Source organism: Platalea leucorodia, assembly GCF_965183815.1.
Source record: "Platalea leucorodia genome assembly, chromosome: 3".
In the NCBI taxonomy this organism is placed as follows: Eukaryota; Metazoa; Chordata; class Aves; order Pelecaniformes; family Threskiornithidae; genus Platalea; species Platalea leucorodia.
Window position 1 is genome coordinate 25728341 of NC_138825.1, and position 15000 is coordinate 25743340.

General features: G+C 43.8%; 1 protein-coding gene across 1 annotated transcript in view; it reads right to left on the reverse strand.

Annotated features, from left to right (window-relative positions):
* The window catches only part of PROX1 (prospero homeobox 1), a gene marked incomplete at both ends in the record, with an annotated part of 36425 nt that overhangs the window by 7003 nt on the left and 14422 nt on the right, over nucleotides 1-15000 (reverse strand). The gene's annotated exons all lie outside the window — the stretch shown is intronic.

The following is a 15000-nucleotide window of genomic DNA, read 5'->3' on the forward strand; positions in this document are numbered from 1 at the left end:
TCTGCGTTAAACTTCAGCTCCATTTATACGATTAGGCTGGCCAGAGTGTACCTACAGACTTTGCCTGTGGTATTGTGCTGGAGTCTGATAGTGTGTTGTATTACTAATGTTCCAAGAGTAAACACACTTGTAGGAAACAGCTACAGTTCAAGGCTGCACTTTAAAAAAATAAATGTTTCATCAGTCTTAGCAAAGGAACAAACGGCAATAACACTCTGTATCATATTTTACAAAGCTTCAAAAGAACAATGTCCCGTTGAGTGAAATTCAGTAGCATTCTGTAAACATTAATTTAAGGAAATCAATAGGCTCTGTGAGCTAAAGCCATATTGCAAGATAAACTGGCTGGAGTGCTACTTTGTCAAACAGATTTTAGTTTTCTCGGCTAGATAAAGACGGTTTCAAAATGGGGTAACGTGTTGCAACCAAGGTTTGAAAACTATGTGGCCTTCAAACAGTCTGCTTGTTCCTACTACAAAGCTGGATAAACATACTTTAAAAATGATAAGATTGGGCCAGGATTGATTTTACTTTCAAATTTTATATAAAGTAGAATTCTTGGTGAGTGTGTGTTTGGATTTTTTTGATCCTAATTATGAGCAGAAATAAACAAGTGCAGCGCAGACAGCTCAAGATGTCAGGCTGCCAGGAGAGGTTAAATTATCTGGAGGTGGCTTTTTGGTTTGGTGGGTTTTTTTTTTTTGCAATTGCAGGACTTTATGGATTTAAAAAATCTTTATTCATGTTGACCTGGTGGGCAACAAGTCACCTTGCCAAATAGGAAAGCCAAAATCTCTAGTGGACTTAGGATCAGAGGTCTTCAGCTGGTGAAGGCTGCTCACGTTGCAGAGCACAAGGTCGTGGTAAAGGGAGGTAAACAGGTTGGAGGGGGAGAGAGGGAGAAGGCCAGATCACTCTTCTAGTTGGGATGATCTAGACAGTGGCTATAGAGAGGCACTCCGCAGGGAGCCTCCTAACCCAAGGATAAGGCGTAAACAGCATCTATTAGGCAAGTGATGGAGAACCTCTCTAGGATGATGAGTGAGTCCACTATCATGGGCAGCTCCAGGTCAGATGGCTTTAATGTGCATGCACAGTGGTCCACACCAGCACAGGTACAGCAACAGCAGAAGAGATTCAGTGGAAATATTTCTGCTGAGAAAACCTCATACAAAGCACGAACCAGATGTGCACAGGCATCCCCCCACCCCCAAAGTCAGAGTAAGATGAGCTTTGGAGGTACGGTGCAACCTTCTTAAAGGAGATGCTTGAGAAACTCCACATGCATCATCCACATGTAGCCCTGAGCCCCTCCTCGCATGAGGAAGATTCAAGCCTGTGGGCTTTTGGGGCAAGCTGGCACCTAAATGTCTATTCCCACATCCGCAGCCTGTCATGTAGGAAACCTACCGAGGACAAGCCCTTCCTGGTCCCTCCCTACCCATAAGACACTGCATCCGAGCAATGCTGGGGTCAAGCCCACAGTGATGCAGCGAGGCATCACATTACTTCTGAGGCCACTTCTCTGTGGGCTGGTGGGGAGGCTGGTGACACTGGGAGCAGCCCCTTCCTCGCACGCATCCCACCGAGCCAAGGAACCCCCTGCTTTAATGAAGAGCTACAAGGCAGCCCACCTATCCACCTGGCCCACCGCAAATTAGGGACTTGCGCAATTTTCAGCTGCAGGCACAGATCTGCCACCCTTTTACAGGATAACGCCGCCCTGAGCAGCACTGCCCTACCGTCGTTTTCCCTGCGCTCACAAGGACCTTGCTGGTGTCCTGGCTCCTGCCACGTTTATCCAGACGGTCACCTCCCCTCACGCACATACTCTTTTCCCTGAGCACAGCGAGCTGCTGCGTGGGACCATCTTAGCGCTGCGAGTTGGTGTGGCAGCATATCAAGCAGGAGGCTTTGGCTTCTGCACAGAAATTGGAGGCAGGTTTTGGAGAAAGTTGCTACACTTTTTGGCGCGAAAGCCACGGCAGCATATGGCCCAATGTTCTCAGTTTAAGTCTGACACTTAACATTATTTAACAGTTTCTGTGTTAGGTGCTTTATAAAGTAAAGGAAATTAACAATTTTCAGCTAATTAGATCACTCAATTGGCTGAACATCCTGGACACCTCTTAGAAAAAAAGCAGGTTGGCTCAGGCGATGGAGAGGCTAATGCCTCTTCCATTATCGCTTATGAGGAGAGGGAAAGAGTTGGAAAGGATGCCTTTATTTTAAAAACACAAATGAAAAATACCTCAACTATTGGACACTCCAGCAAACACACTTTTCTCCCAACCACCACCTTTCTAGAAAGCAGGGCATCGATTTGCCCACCGCTACATGTGTCCCAGTCCCCCTGGCTACAGCAGCAGCTCTCTGGTGCCACCACGGTCTGCATTTATTGCCTTCAAGTTTCCCCTCACAACTCCTGCTGTACAGATCTGTTAAGAAACAGATTTTTTTGGAAAGAGACGGACAAAAAATTGGGTGGCCGTTCAGGACGGTCTGCTCTCCCACTGTGGCACACAATGAGAAGCCCAGTCTTTTGGGACAGCACTAACAACACAGTGCTGAGCCTGGCATTTGGGAAGGGAAAAGCATTAGCGTGAGTCCGGCTCAAAAGAGAAAAATTAGAAAAACAAGAGGTTTCTTATTGCATTTACTGTTACATTGTAGCTTTTTTACTCTGTAAAAAGCTGGAAAACACATGAGCCTCAAATGATTCAAGACTGTATTTTAAAAGTGTTTGAAATGAAGCTGAAATCCCTTATCCCTTGAGTAGAGTTTGGGGCACTAGTAATCTACTGCTGGCTTACTGTTATCTCCTCCGCCAAGCTCACAAAGAGGAGAAAGAACGGGCATGGTTCTTACAAGGCAAAAACCTGACAGTGGGGCTGCTGAGATGTCTGATAATATCGGGGAAGTGAAAGTGGTAGTGCAGTGAAAATGGATACCGCGTGATACATTAGATTTAATCACTTGCATTTCAATTAAGCTTTTCCACAAATAAAGATTGGGAAGTACTCCGCAGGCTCCCTGCGGGGCTGGAGCGCCAAGCGCCGTTGGTGCTCCGTGCCCTGGCTGGACGAACACAACAGCGCTTCCGCAGCTCGCTCGGGCTGAAACCCCCTTCTGCCTCCCGGGGTCCTCCCTGCTTGGACCCATGTTCCCAGTTCGCAAGAGGCATCCCACCCATGTCAGCATCCCCAGAGGATCTCTGTCCTGGGTCTGCTGTGCCCATGGTTCAGGGGATGAGCCTACCCGTCACGGAAACACAGCTACTCTCTCATGCAAACACAACGCCTTAACAAGCTAGTTTTAAGACAAAACTTGGTAAGACTTGAGAGTAGAGTGGGCTAAATCAAAATAAAAAGACTTTCCATTTTCAATTTATTTAGAATTTTTGCACCTTGAAATTCAGTTCTCTCTTCTCCCCATCCTCAAAAATCATCAATAGCCTTTTACTGGGGAGATGATTATCAAATTTCCTTTTCTGCCTCACTGATGAATTAGAACTGCATGAGATGTAGAGGCTTCTAACGGAAACTCTGATTGCCCTTAACTTACTGCATTGCCAATAGCACTGCCGCAGAATGGAAAAATCACTAAGGCTCCTACAGGTTAGGATAGCTGCGGTTTTAGTATGTGTTGGGAAATGTAAGAAAGAATCACAGGAGGGGTTACTGTCACACCCCAGAAGCTGTCTCATTCAAAACCTGAAGGAGAAATAAAACTCACGCATACAAGAATCGGCTAACTTTAACTCAGTCCCATTGTGGTGAAATGCAATCTGCTACAAGAGGCTGCGTACAATGCCAAGCGGCATATTACGTACCCTGCTGCCAAATTCTGGCAGGTACCGCATACAGGCGCCCACAAAAAACCTGTCCAGGAAAGTGAGTACAAGGATGACCACCCAATTCTGGCTGTGCTGCGGGAACAGCAGAGAGGTTATTGCATACTCTCCTGGACACACCGGCCAGATGGGAATGTGATGCATTACTCAGAAGGACCAGGAGACACAGCCTGGACTGTGATGAGCAGATATGTCTCTCACCAGCATAAGTCCTCTGCTCTCATGGTGTATTTCCATGCATAAAAGAGCTGGGCAGGCAGAAACTGCTGGTTAGACCATGGATATAGAGGAAGAGTGGTTCAAAGAGCTTGTAGTGTGCAGGGATTTTTTTGTGTTCAGCAGAATTTGGCCCTGTAGATGAACCATTAACATGGTAGTAGAAGTGACAATTAAAGGCTTATACATCTAGGGTACATCTTATACATATAAAATTGTTGTAGCAGTTAATAATGGCTGTTGGTTGCTCTTGCTCACTCTTCCCACCTCTCTGCATTGCAGTCACCTTTGTCTTCTGTGTCTGGCCCTGCAAAGCTCCAACTGTGCCCTCTCCCTCCTCGGTTTGAGTGTGTTGGGGTAGCGAGGAGGGAGGTAGGCGAGAGGGATGGGGAGCAGGTGGTGTTTAATCAGTCTGGCTGGGAAACAGGCAGTCACTGGGGGTCCTTTTGGGGGTGGCATGAAGGTGGTAAGCATGCCCTGTGGCAGCAGGGTACCTCCTTTCCTCCTTCCCATGGCTGATGGTAGGGGCAGGGGAAGGAAATCGTACATGGTTATGGGTGAGAGGTGTTGTGAATGAAGCCGGCTCTACCAGCCCAGGCTCCCCCCAGTTAAGTCTGACAAACCTCCTCCTAGTGTAAACATGCTTTCCTGGGTAGCCAGAGCCCACCCTGATGGGATAAACTGCTCCATCTATTCCACCCTGAGCCATGAGGCTGGCCAAGCTGGGCTGCAAACACCCCGTTACAAGCTTCAGTGCAGGACCTGCTGGAGACCGCTGAGCCTTGCAAGCCTGTGAGGTCAGAAGACGAAGTCTTACGTCCTAATGGACTGAGCTCCCTCTTGTTTGACTCCTCTTTATCCCTTGTGGAAGGAAATGGTGTGACTCCAGACGGCGCTGGATTAGATAACCTCGAGGCTGGGCCTCGTCTGATGGAGCCAGCCCTCTCCGCTATTGCATGAGATAAGCCACTTCGGCTTCCCCGTGAACACTGATACTCAGCAGTTAAAGGGCTTTTATGTGCAACGCTGATTTCCCCTCTCTCCTGTAAAAACTTTCTGAAGTTGTAGACTACTGCTTTAAATGCATTTATGTGTCTACGCCACGGTTCTCCCCTAAGTCCCAATCAATGCAGCAGCCTTTCTGCTTAGCAACAGAGATCATGCCACCCTGATCTGCTGCTCTTTACAAAGCCTCTCCATTAACTACAGAAACAAGTTCAAGGCCACATCTTTGAGCACTCTGGACCACCACCTGGACACAGCTTCTTCTGACGGCACATTTCCACCAGAGCCTTGAAATCGCGCCCCCGCAGAGGGCAGTTCACGAGTCCCTCCGGTGGCACACAGAACGAGGCAGAGCCCGGCTGCGTACCTTCCCCCTCTGCAGATAAGAAAGATGAACCTTGCCCCTTCCAGATCTACCGGGAGAAATCATCTCCAATATGTTGATTACCTTCAGCCGGCCCTTCTGGCTGTCCCTCTCTCTCTCGCCCACCCACACTCGCACGTCAGGAAGACATCGGGCTCTTTCCCTTCACTATGAAATCCGGCAATACTCTGTTACTGCTGGTGATGGGCTCTGCATAACTACAGAAAGCAGTCCAGTATCCTGAAGACTCCTTCCCTCCTGGACCGAACAGTATTTCTTAACTTCACTTCTTGTGTTATTATTGTCACTTCAATAGGATACTGAAGCGTGGCTACTTCACCTCCCAGGTTTTCTCTCTCTCGTGCAAGTGAAGGACACACAGTCCTCGTGGACCCCTGCAATATTCTGGTGTTACTTCCTCACAGCCTCAGTATTTCTCCTTTACAGATTTAAGTATCTTTGAAAACAGCACCCCCGTTGTGCTCCACGCCAATGTTGGAAAGCCTCTCCACAAGCAAACCTGTGCTGCCACCGCTCTCTCAGCCCAGGGATACCTGCTTTGAGAAAGGGCAGGACCCCAGAAAGCTGGGCCAGAAACCAGCGCGGGTCACGATGCTGCTATACCTCTCCCACGGTTTCCAAAGGTTATGACAGTTTGCTAATTCACATTATGAGAGCCTGACTCTCGTCCATTTTAAAACATGTTGAAGACATCAAGCAAACAGTGCTCTGCGTGAAGGTGACCTATTCAAAGTCCTATAGGACGGGCAATCCTATCTGTAAGACTTCTGTTAAAGTCAGTCACACAGCTCTGACCCTGCACTGTGAGACGGTATCGGCTGGGACCTCCTCTTTTGGCAAGCGTGCCTTACAAAAATAAAAACGCCCCCCTCTACCCCACATCCATAAACATGATGGCTCCGTGACTCCAAATCCAGGTCTGCATTTAATTTTTAGTTTTAAAATAAACAAATGAAACTTTTTTCCAATTAACATTTAACATATATTCACACACTTGACTGTATAGTAACACAACAAAAGACAGCTCTTCAGCTGGCACAGATTAATTAGCTCCAATGATTGCTGGAACTGATTTACACCAGAAACTGAGAATCCAGCCCAGAATTTAGCTCAGTGTCATGGAAAAAAAGCATGGGGTGGGTGGGATGCAGAGGGAAAAAATCTTACAAAGCTAGTAAGCTAACCCACTATTTCACATCTCTCTGGTACAACATTTATATAAAACAGCTTAGATAAAGCTTAGAAGATGAAACATTTTCCTTGATTTTCACAGTACGAAATGTTCTATGTCCTTTTAATGTGACACATTAAAACAGGATATAAGAAATTTCAGCGGATCAGGTCTCATGAACACCTCCTCCTTCACTGGACAGTGCTGCTTCTCCAGAAGTTCTGAGTAAGAAATTAAACTATGTCGTCTAAAAGAAATTAAGGAAGTCTGGAAGAAACATGTGCAACTTGCATGTTACCCATTACCATAACTAGGATTTATTAAATGGTAAGAGAAATCACTGGTTTCTTTTCCTTTTCTTTTTTTTCCTCTTTTTTTTGCAAACACCAAGTTTTAAAATTGAACTGCCTAGCCTAACAAACTCTTTCTATATGCAGGATGAATGAAAAAACATTTCGGCTTGTGAGGGGTAAGACTTTACGTGAGTGAGGGACAACACGGGTTAAAATTCACCTTGCTTCTCACTCCTCATCTACGATGGATTTTTGGAGAACGACGGACATCTGGAAATCAGTTTTACATAGAAAAATAGAAAACAGGGAAGAACTAGGAAGATGAATAAAGGCTCATCACAGACACAAAAGACCAGAGCAAAAAGAAGCTTGGATTTGGGTATTCTTGTCTGGCAAGGAGGCAGGCAGTAAGGCTAATGAAGCATTTGCGATATGGGACGTATGCCAGCGTAACAAAGAAGATGTGCATCAGCTCTGCAGATGTGCCAAAGCCCCCAGAGCAAAATAATGACATAATCACCATCAGTGTCACAGACCAGACTGTACACAAGGTGACATGGGAGAGAATAAATAAGAGTCTTTAGAGGCCTGTAGTACACACACGGGAAGGAATAGCCATTCCTCACAACTGCCACAAGAGAGTGGCGAGATGTTGGGTATAATGTGTGCAGCTAGCAAAAGAAATCTTGAATTGTGCAAGGCTAACGCAGTATAAATTGGTGCTTTTCTCCATCTCCAGTTGACGTTTCAATTCCCACTACCCCTTGTTGAATGCAAAATGAAATGGCAGTGGGAGTCGGAAGAGTTTGCCAAGTTTTGTTTTGTTTTTGTTGGTTTCCTTTTTTTTTTTTTTTTTTTTTGAAAGGGGGTTGTTCTGTTTGAGAAGAGGATGGGGCAATAAGGATGAATACCGGTAAATAATTGTAAAAGAAAAAACACAAAAACCAAAAACCCCAAACCAAAACACAGCACACCACCACTACATGCATACACGCGCACAGGCACAGAAACCCTGCACCATTCAGCTGGAACAATTCTAGGATTCCCCCAAAGCAAAATTAGAAACAAATGAGGATGGGTTTTGCTTTTTTTGGGGGGGTTGTGCTTTCTGGTTTACTGCTATCCACGAACTAAACCAGGAAAAATCCCACTAAAATATTTTTCCACGCTAAAAGACAAGATGACTATTTTATTGATCAGTAATAAAACACCGCTTAGGGCAATTTAGTACTTAACATGTTATTTGCAGTGGGGAGTAATCTGAAAAGCTCTGAGTAGCCTTAAATCATTTCACAACAGCTCCTCCTGCATAAAAGCAAGTGTTCGCCTCCGTACAGCTGTGTGATTTTTGTGGTATATTTTTTTACAGGACTTTTGTCAATTTTTAAAGGGAACATCTGTTTGATAAAGTAGAACAACACTGGTAGTAATCCACAGGCCTAAGTGGGTAAACTGTGAAAGAGCAGGAGATACGCTGAAGGTGCCAACAGGACTCTCGCAGAAGGAACACTCAAGTACGTAATTGTTTGCAGGATCTGGCCCTACAAGAGGAGCTCAGAAGAACAAAGCACTTGGCTTCACCAGTGTCCCTTTTCATTGCTTCTAATGAAAGATTCATAAGAATAACTTTAATTTTTTATGATCTTTTTTTGCATTACTGTATTAGCTGCATCTACTTTGTATGCAATTTCTTCTTAAATACAGAAAACCTGTTTCAAAATGCCAGGCATAAGAAGTTAATCAGTACAATAATTCATCTTGATTGTTGTGCGATCCTTCTTAACAGTAAGGAAGTGAGATGCAGCCCAGAAAATGTTTTTTTATGATTATTCCTTTTCACTGCAAAGTGATGTATTTAGGAAGAATGCAGGTGAAGGTCCGGAGTGGAGTTGTTGGTTGTTTTTTTTTTTTAAGACAAAAAAAAATTATTAAAACCTCCCTAATTTGCTAGTTAAACTGTTCAGTGGAAGAATGATTGTATTTGTCCTTTTTGGCTTCGCCCAATTAATTGGAGCAGTAACATAACGATTGTTAATAAACAGCTCTAATTTGACTGTACTTCTTGCCTATCTACTAACCGCACCGTATCTTTGTTTAGCATATCATCAGGGAAAACAAGGATGCATGTATATAATTTTGTTCTGTTGTATATGAAGTTTAATAATTACGCCACAGAGGATTCTAAATTAATCGCACAAGGCACAACAATATTAATAATCTGTTTAGCAAACTCCCGCATCTTTGCACTTTGATGTTATGAGCAGGGACAGTATGAACTGTGGCAGTTTTTTGAATTGGGCAAGTGTTTGTTTCTGTTACAGCTTATACCAATGTTTTCTTTTATGCTTTTTCTACCATGCACCTTTCTTCCCTCTAAGAAAAAAAAAGAAACCACAAAACAAAAACCACAGAACAACTCAACAAACAAGCCTGTGCTGATTTGGGTGTGTTTCGATCAAACCTGACAGATCGAATTTTTCATTTATTTACCAAAGTTTCATTGCAGCCATTCTTCATAATTACGGCAGCGTTTTAATTTTTTTTCTTCCCTTGAATAGGAGAGAAGGGGTTCTGAGAAAGTTTTTAATTAGCTAAATAGGTCTGTGTAATCTAGATGAAATAAACACGCCCGTTTGAAAGGGTTGTTAGAACTTTTCCAGCCATTTAATCCATAGATGGCTGAACACAATGATACCTTCCACAGAAAGCTACAGCCACCACCAGCAGCTGTTAGAAGAGAGCTTGCTCCCTGCTCCTATTGATAACCCTTTGTCGAATGAAGAAAAAGAGCTGAGGGAAGGAGAACTGAATGTCAGACAATAGACATCGCTACACACACTGTCTCTGAACTTTCCTCATCTCTGAAGGACAATTAATTATGAAGGCCTTTGGGGTAGGTCGAAGCAAGGGAAAACCTACTGCTGGCCCAGCACTCCAGCCGCTATCTCTGTGTTTGTTAAATGGTTGTGCCTGTTGGGGAACCAGAGTAGCAGCCACCAAAATAGCCAATAGATCATTTAGGAAAAAAGAGCAAAAGATTTTTTTATGTGTGTCTGTCCTTGTATAATTCTATTCTCACTGTGAAATCATCCATACACAAAACACAAGGACAATTTTTTTTTTTTTTTTTAGAAGAGCCACAGGGTAGGTTACAGTCAGAAACGGCCTCTCAGTGGTGTGTTAAAAAGGATGGTCTTTTCACCAAATCATTTCACAGAGGCAAAACAGACAAACACAAAGAGTTGAGACTTTTTCTCCTACATTAAATAGAGTAACTGATAAGGTCAGACATATGATACCTAAAGACATGAATCTGTGAACTCTTGAAGTCAAAGGACTTCTCTGTGCAAAGGAACAATCTTTCAAAGGAAATAGATCATAGAACTCCACTGAATCCCCTTTAAACTTTATGAAGCAGGAGGAGAAAAAGCTCTAAGTAGGGAAGCTTGACAGAAGAGCCTTGAACTATTTTCTGAAGGAAAGATGAGACCCTCCCTAGGCTGCCACAAAACATCTTTTTTTTTCTAAAGGCTCTTCTGAACTTTGATATGTGCCAAGACACCGCTATTGAAAGCTGTATAATTATGTGCTATAGCCACTGTAGAAAATGCTTTGTTCACCACAACAAAGAACAATAAGCAAAGTAAAGTGACATTACACTGTATCTTTTTCTTTAAGAATGTTGAGAAAGGTCACGGTACGTTATAACTAATAAAGCTGTTGAGTAAGGAAGTTTAAAGTTGATCTTGCTGTGCTTAAATGTAACCCAATGACAAAAAGGCAGAGGGAACTAAAATTGTAATGACATTAAAAAATAGATCATATATCAACGTGCCAACTTCATTATACAAACACCTTGAATCCAAAGGACACAAACAGAAAAACTGAGTGTAGTCCTGCAACAGTATTCCTCTCGCGATTCTCTCCCTAATAGCTTCCAACTACAGTCTGCAGTTCAACTAACTGCAAAAACTGATTAATAAGCATTAATTGATACATGCAATGCACGGACCTTCTATTGCAAGCCGTGGATTTTGTTACTTGATTAAACACCAGGTTCATTTCCTGCGCAGTTTCAAGGAAAGCTCTGCTTTTTCACAAGAGAGCCTCTTCAACATTTTCGAGAAAACAAAAGGAAAAAAGGCCTGAGGGCATCAATTAAACTTCCTGAAACCAAGATTTTTAGGTGAAAAAGAAGTTCCATCTAGACACCTGTGTTTCAGTTTTTCTTCAGAGGAATCAGGACAGTTAGTCTGCTATTCTCAAATTGCCAAAGCAGCTTTACTCTCCTTGCTGCAGATCACCAGACAGCGGCCTTCCGACTTTGTCTTTAAGAATGCTGAGAACGATGTTGAAACGCTACAACAATAAAGCCCTTGAAGGAGGAAGTATACAGCTGAGGGAAAAAACGCGAGGAGTTGAACACTGAAACAAACAACTGTCCCCTTAGGCTGTGCCCACTGCTGGTACCACCAGAAGCGCAGAGACTGCCAGGGCAGAGCAGCTTGTATGGCGAGAGCAATCTCCGAGATGGAAGTTAGCAAGTTACGGACTCGATTTTCACTTCTCTTGAGGCCACTTTGCACTGCGCCAGTTGTGTAAAGGAGTATTAGGGAGGTTATAAATTGTACTTTACAGTGCCTGTGTATCACAAAACCACTCGTAAGTAGCCTTGGTTTAAATAAGAATCAGGTTCAAAGGCTTTAATTCTCCTTTTGATGAACACCAATTCAGTTCAAGATGAATCCTGCAGATGAAACTGGGGAAGAATACAGGTTCCTAAAATAAGCACATGAGTGGCCAGAATTTTCGATAATTTAGGATGTCTTAATTTTTGGATGCAGTGCTGGGCACACTTCATTTACAGGGAATGGACCGTCAAGGACCTCCTGACAAAGTGGCTTTCATTAATACATCTCCAGTTGAGCATCCCAAAATGGAATTGGCCTAAAACCATCATCACTTCTGAAAATTTTGGCAGCCAGCGTTCCTCTCAAGGGTCCATAGGCCGCTTACGTGACTGGATTTTATAGGTGATGTTATTTGAATTGTTTTACATAAGCTCATTGATTTTTATAGGACTAACTCAGAGTGCCTTAAGTCAAACATTCTGCTAAGACTTGAGTACAACTGGTCTTAATTAGGTTTTTCCCACTAGTATGGTTTTCCCCTGCCAAAAGCAGAGCAAACTTCTTAATAATGGTCTTCTCCCCCTTCGAAACGACAACACGTGCCGTAACTAGTGCTATGAAAAGAGGCAATCATCGCGTCAAGTCCCACTGTACCAAAACTGCATACAGTGTATTTGTGCAAATAACGCAGCTTGGCAGACGTTTCACTATTGTGATCAATCTCAATAACTACGTCTGCAAAATCGGGCGAGTTCCCGTGAAGCAGCAGGCAGGCTGAGCTCAGAAAGATGGCGTGCGCGGGGGCTTGCTTTGGTGCTCATTTGCTGGCTACGCAGAGGAGCGTGGCGAGTGTAAGGAGCAGGCAGGAGGGCACAGAGCGAAATCGCTAGCACAGAGAGACCCTGAGACTTCAGAACTAAGACTGAGTCGTTAAATGCCCACAAGGAAAAGGAACGGGCATCGTGCAGAGAGACATTAATACATGGAGAATGACGGTAACTACAAAAAAATGCCAGAGAACAAGGATGATGGAGGAGGAGTGGGAGCCAAAGCAAGGATAAAAAACAGGTATTGTCCTCAGGCCAATTTCTTTTGCTTGTACATAAATTGGGGGGGAAAAAAAAAAATCTTACTTATGGTTTTTAACCATATTTTTATTTTAACTCACAGCATAGTGTCCCGCTTGTTTGAAATCATCCTGCCACAGTCATAACTGTGAGCTCTGATGATCTGTGTTAGGACGGATTTTGAAAGAGAGTTACGAAATTATTTGGGATTTTTTTTTTCTTTTAATGCATAGCAACAATACCTGACTTTAATTATTGCAGCTGGCGTTCAAAAGCCTATGGCAACACCACAGATGAGACAGATATCAAGTGGCACAGCAAGCTGTCCTCTCTTTCTGGCCAACTTCGGCATTTGTGCTGGGACACTGACATTTGTGGCTTTCATTCACCAGGACAACCCACCTTCTCCCTTCCTGGAAGAGTGGCCCCAGAGCGGAGAAGCATCTTCACCTCCCGCAAAAAAAACAGCAGGGTTTTTTCCCCCCCTTCCAAAACTCAGTTTCAAATTGGTCTGTGCAGCTCAGCACAGGTTTCTCCAGCTAACCCTACTGCAAGAGAGAAAAATGTGGAACTGGCTACACACGTACACACATGCGTGCACACAAAACACGGGCAAAGTTGCATCGCACTGGAGGAGGTGTTGTATCTGTCTCTGGCTCACAGCCACAAGGGTACAATGGCAAAGCTAAAAACGATAGGACATGTGGTTTGTTAAACATCTTATTTGACTTTGCTACAAGCTGTCAGTTGCAATGCCCAGGGAAAGGAACACAATATCACAGATTCCTGAGCAAATCAATGGCATAGCCTGATACGGACCAAATGCACATTTTAGCTTTATCATTTTTTCCTAATAGTCAATTTAGGAATAGTAACGTATATGCATGAATTTCACCCAAGAAGAGATAAAGGGGGAGGGTTTAGGAATAGTAGTGTAGGTGATTTAAGAGAAACAGCATATCAGACTAATCAGAAGATCAGCAATGCATCACTGAAGTATGAGAGGAAAGAACTTTGATGATGCTAAATATGGCAAATGCTCAGTTTGCTAAATCCTTTTGGATCCAGTTTCAACATTACAGTACTTGTCATTTTTGCTTTGCAGCTTGTGGGGGAAGGGCCGGGCATTTATCAGGAAAAGTTACTTTGGCTACATTAAAAACTGCACCGTACAGTTTAACGATCTCATAACTGCTGGATCTTCAGTGCAAAACCAAGATTTAAACCTCTAGGAAATTCTCATTACACTAGGTAACACAAGAAAGACTGAGTGAAAGAATTTGCAAATCATTGCCATTTATAACATCTCTTTCCCTCCATGATGGGGGAAAAAAACCAAAGGGGCTCCTTTCCTACCAGCTGCTAGACCCCTTTGCTGAGAAGCGGAGACTGCAAACAGACAAGATTTATATTTTCTTATCTACCTGAAAACACCTATATGATCCCCATAATTCTTCACTGCAGTAATCCATTTACATTAACACTGCAACTAACGTTTTGAAAAGAGTAGGAAGTGCCTGAAATCATCAAGGATATGAGAACTTTTGAGGGCAAAGGGCATTTCAACCTATGGTCTGCAAACAGAAAAAAGTTGCGTTAAAAAGAAAAAAAGCTTGAGGGAATTTAAGCACATTTTGACAGAAAAACGCTGGTCACACTTATCACTTTATGTATTTCCTTTTCTTTTCCTGCATTTAGCTATTATGCCTTGGCATACAGGCAGACCTACCTCCCAGGGGTGGGAGTCTCCTGTCTCGTGCGTGTGTGAGTACCTACCAGGGCCAGAGCCCTCAGGAGGGCCTGGGAGGGCCACGGCACACCAAACATGAAGTCTGGATGCTGTCGTCGGCCGCCATAAATGGCAAACCCCTCCAGGAACATCCTCTTCCCCCCTCTTTCTTCATCTGCCCCTTCCACGCAACCATTCTCCCAGAAAACTCTGCATGCCCAGAAGAGGGGGAAGGAGCCGAGAGAGCCGAGAAAGTCTTCACTTAGATACCTTTTTGCATCATCTGAACTTACATGCTGTGAAAACGAGCACTGCTAAAAATCCCTCGGTAGGATTTTAGGCAGGGAACCACCCTCCTTATGCTGACAAATGTCACTTTTGCTACAGGAGGAGGCTCATTATGCAACTTGACCCTGAGTGAAAGGTGCAGACAAAAAAAATTATTAATAATTAGAACCACCATCGCTTTCCCACTCCGCTTCACCAAGAGATGGGATTACTCGAGCCTCCCCCTCACGCACACCCTGTTCAAATGCATCATTACATCTGACTACCTGAACAATGCAAACTGCCATCCTCAGCAGGGAGAAACACTCTCCCGTGGTATCGCCGAGGGTCAGCATGTTAATGATAACAATAGTCTGCTGAGC